General features: G+C 31.4%; 1 protein-coding gene and 1 long non-coding RNA gene across 2 annotated transcripts in view; one reads left to right on the top strand and one right to left on the bottom strand.

Moving 5' to 3' along the window:
• Positions 1–3,959, bottom strand: part of LOC118766502 — an 11,591-nt gene extending 7,632 nt beyond the window's left edge. The window contains exon 1 of the long non-coding RNA XR_005002440.1: positions 3,948–3,959. This is a non-coding gene — a long non-coding RNA (uncharacterized LOC118766502). The remainder of the gene's footprint in view (positions 1–3,947) is intronic.
• The window catches only part of LOC115220560, a 157,215-nt gene that overhangs the window by 113,163 nt on the left and 39,052 nt on the right, over positions 1–5,000 (top strand). The window lies entirely within an intron of this gene.

The raw sequence follows: 5,000 nt of genomic DNA, 5'->3' as shown, positions 1-5,000 counted from the left end.
CTGCCGCTACGTTCTGAGTTCAAATTGCGCCGAGGTCGACTTTGCCTTTCATCCTTTCAGGGTCGATATAATCGACTTAATCCGTTTGTCTGTCCTTGTTTGTCCCCTCTGTGTGTAGCCCCTTGTGGGCAGTAAAGAAATAGGTATTTCTTCCGTCTTCACGTTGTAAGTTGAACATTCTTTCGAGGTCGAGTTTTCATTTCAAACTTTTTCGGGTTGAAAAATAAAGTAGCATTTCAATACTGGTGCCGATGTAAATGACTTACCACTTCCATTGATATTGCTGGCGTTGAATTAAATTAAATATGAAAATAACATATATATATATATATATATATATATATATATATATATTAGAAGATTTGGGGATGATGTACAGGTATTTTACATTAGAAGAAATGAGGTACTCAGAAATATATATATATATATATAGTATATATATATATATATATGTATGTATGTATTATATATGTGGTGTGTGTAAATGTAAATACATATACACATATCGATATATATACATATATATATATATATATATATATATATTATATATATATATATATATATATATATATATAGATATATGATATATATATATATAAGCATTGTTTTATCTATGTACTATGGAGAGAGATAAACGTAATATCTGCTCAAATTACATCAACTTGTGAACATCACCTTCCAAGACAAGAAAGATATTTCAAGTGTGAATAGTGTAGAACGTGAATTTAGCCTTTCCAACTTAATAGAACATTAACTCAGTAAAGCCATTACGTGGTTACCAGCAACAATTTCGCAGGCAGGTCTATGTAAATTGAGAATGTTTTTTTCTTTTATTTATAAAGATCAAATCATGAGCTTCATCTGTCAAAAGAATTACGACGAATATACTGTAATACTGGTGTTTTAATGGCAATCATTTTCTGGAACTGGCACATTATCTTCAGTTCCTTTTATAGAGAACTTAATGTAAGAGTTAGCACTTTGAAGATCATATATATTATTGATATGTGTGAAGTGGAATGGATCAAATCTTCGAGTACTATTACATGCAGTTTTCATTTTGTCAGAAAGTATCTTCTGGCGTTTCGCTTTAAAATAGAAGCATTGCCATGTCGTGTAATTTCTGACATTTTAGATATAACTGCATTTGCCAATATTTCCCTCTATGATAACACACAGAGAAGTACATGTTCATTCAGGATATATCCATACGTACAGTAATATAACCTCTCCGTGTGTTGTAATTGCGTGAATTTAACCCGGCAGTATGCAATATCACATCTAATATGATTAATGATCTAATACGTTATTGGATTCGAAAGAACCGTATATATTATATTATATCCATGCATAAAAAGATATATAACGAGGCAACAGAACGTTATATATATATACATATATATATATATATATATATATATATATTATATATATATATATATATATATATATATATATAATACAGACAGACAGACGCTCACAAATACACACACATTATATATATATACATATATACTTATATATATATATACACATACATACACAGAGAGAGAGAGAGAGAGAGAGCGACGAGAGAGAGAGAGAGAGAGAGAGAGAGAAGAGAGGAGAGAAGTCCAGGATTCAGGTGAACCAGGTCATTAAATAGCGAAGCACCAAATTCGGATCTACGAAATTGCTATCGCTTACAAAATAGTTTAGAACAAATACACACATACGAAAGTAAAAACAGATTTATACTCCAGTAGCGTGCACGACCACAAAAGCTCGATTGACCATACCACAAACGTAGAGATTGCACCACTTATACTGCTTTCACTAAACTCGGGATGAATGCTGATTGCAGTTTCCGAGTAAGGTAAATTTTAAAGAAATCACAAAAGATGGATTGCGGTTCACTCACTATTCATCAAACCAAAGATCTCGTCTGATTGAGTGAGAGAACCACTATTTATCAGTTTATATATATATATATATATATATATATTATTAGTGAATGGAATAAATGGAGTTGAACGAAGATTGTACAGAATACCTTTTATTACATTCTACACATGTTTCGAAGGCCACAAATTTCCAAATTCTGTTTAAATAAGGGTACCATATTGCGGCTTTCTCTTCAGGAAAAAGACAGGAATTCCGTTGACAGGACAAAACAAAACAGAGGCACAGCAATTCGAACGAAGATGCTCCTTAGGAGCCCATGGCAGAACTGTTTATCAATGTGTTTTGTTTTGTCCTGTCAACGGAATTCCTGTTTTTTTCCTGAAGAGAAAGCCGCAATATGGTACCCTTATTTAAACAGAATTTGGAAATTTGTGGCCTTCGAAACATGTGTAGAATGTAATAAAAGGTATTCTGTACAATCTTCGTTCAACTCCATTTATTCCATTCACTAATAATATTAAACTTCAATTATCCGCACCAACGCACGGTTGCAACACCAAATGGTCTTATATCCAACCGTGCTGTTTTCCGCTGTGATTTTTGCTACCCAGGTATCGGTTAAACCTTTGAATAATCTGTTACAAGAAAATTCATCTTTCAATTTCAACAAATATATATATATATATATATATATATATTATATATATATATATATATATATATATATATATATACATATGTATATATACATATGTATATATATATGTATATAGAAATAAATATATATATATATATATACATATTAGAGGGAAACCACTATGTGGACACCCTTATGCTAGAAATAGATAACGTGGTTTCCCTCTAATACGTATACAATACAATTTTACTGTACCTTCGGTTTTTTTATATGCTAGACCACTGGTGTGAAATCGACGTTATCTGAATTATTATCAAATTTCTCACCCTCATTTTAAATTTAAATATATTATTATATATATATATATATATATATATAATATATATATATATATATATATATATATATATACATAGAAACACATTGTTGGATCTCGGGAGAGTAATGACACACAAATTGAGATAACCGACTCATGTTTAATCCTGTTTTTTAATCTTTAGACAATTGGTCAAATATCTAAGACACCAACTCACCAATCGTTTATTTGATATGCTGGTTAAACACTCAATCGCTTCATGGTTTGTTAATCAAATTTTATCGTGGCTGTTAGCAATTTTTTCAATGAATTGATGACTGCCCTTCATGTTCCCTTGTCTGTTTCTGCGGTTGTCTTAGAATTGGCCTTACGCCTCCTTGTATGCACGCATGTATATGCGTGTGTGGAGTTCCTTGCCATAACAATATGCTTAATGGTAATAGCAGAGTCCTTAATGATAATAGTAGCATGTATGTATGTATATACATATAAATATATATATATATATATATATATGTGTGTGTGTATGTGTATGTACATATATACACACACACATCTATATGTATATATAAATTTATACATATATACAACAAATTTGTTAAAAATGGAGAAGAAATGTTAAAGTTTGAAAGAATTTTAATACATGTACACGATCGTTTCCAACAGCGATGTTTACAGGTAAATTTATGGTAGAATTTATTTTACTATATTTGATAAACCACATATCACTGTCCTTCTCAGTGCCACAAGCGTAAACGAAGAAATATTATTATAGAGGACTTGATGAAGTAAATACCAGAGAACAAATTCGGATATAAATATATATCCTTATGAAAACAAGTGGCTGGTGTCTTACATTTAGATAGGATTTGAACTCAGAATGAATGCGTATGATTGCGTTGTAGATATAATCTTTTTGCGTTGCAATCATTTTTGCGTTGTAGATATAACTCCACATATGCAATACTTACCTCTTCCTGTTTGTGTATATGGTGAGGTAGAAGTTTCTCATATATGTATTTTACAAAGAAAATGGCGAAAATAGGATTTCCAAATAACTTGAAGTGTATATATGATTTAATATTAAAGCATGATAAGCCTTATAACTATAGTTTTATGCACTAATATCCAGATTTGTGTATTTTTCCATATCCAGTATTCTACTAACGTTTGTAATTGTTGCATATATGTGCGTGTTTGTGTGTATGTGGTATGTGTGTGTGTGTGTGGTGTGTGTGTGTGTGTGTGTGTTTTCTTTCTTGTAACAATATGAAAATCAGTGTAACCATTCTCATGATATTTATATAAGAGTGAATCATATCTGATATGCTCTTTAATTTTGGTGAAGAAATATGCGATTGTTTCTCTGGCTGTAAAAAAATGATGCAATTATGAGCATGTGTAAACGTACAAACACACACATATACACATACAGAAATAGGCACAGAGAGAGATAGATAGATAGATAGATAGATAGAGAGAGAGAGAGAGAGAGAAATAGGCACACATACACACAAACACACGCACATATGAGAGATTATTTGCCTTACATTATTAAATATAATGTCGGATCATGCACGTTCAGCAGAAGGCACACAAGACGATTTGCAATTAGAACTATATGCATCTTCAAGTTAAGACACATGCGAATATACATGAGTTTTAGAGTGATACGGCGCAGCGTAATGTCGTTCAAGTCCGTTCGTGTATGGGAATACAAAGAACATATATTGACTTAGGCTTTACTTAAATCTGAATGTAATTTGTTTGTAAATTCCAAATAAGAATGTCCAGAATTTTGATTGTTGGATAATATAGTTCATAGATTTACGCAGACAGGCAGACATGCACACGCGATGACAGAGACGTATGCACGCACACTGACAATCGAACACGCATATGCACGCACACACACTCGCAAACGCATATATTTACATACATATATTTACATACATAATATACAGTTCCAGCAAGAAGGTGAGGGCATATAAAATATACATTATATGATATGTGCAGATTATGTATATAATATATAGGTATATTTATACGACTATGTAAATGTGTATGCGTGCCTGTGTGAGTGCGTGTGTAATATATGTATGCATCTACTTATATATGTATGTATATCTGTGTTACTGTATGAATTGTCCTCAAAATATT

The sequence above is a fragment of the Octopus sinensis genome, linkage group LG16 (genome assembly GCF_006345805.1).
Source record: "Octopus sinensis linkage group LG16, ASM634580v1, whole genome shotgun sequence".
In the NCBI taxonomy this organism is placed as follows: domain Eukaryota; kingdom Metazoa; phylum Mollusca; class Cephalopoda; order Octopoda; family Octopodidae; genus Octopus; species Octopus sinensis.
The sequence above is the reverse complement of the archived record's forward strand: the minus strand, read 5'-3'. Positions and strand labels throughout refer to the sequence as shown.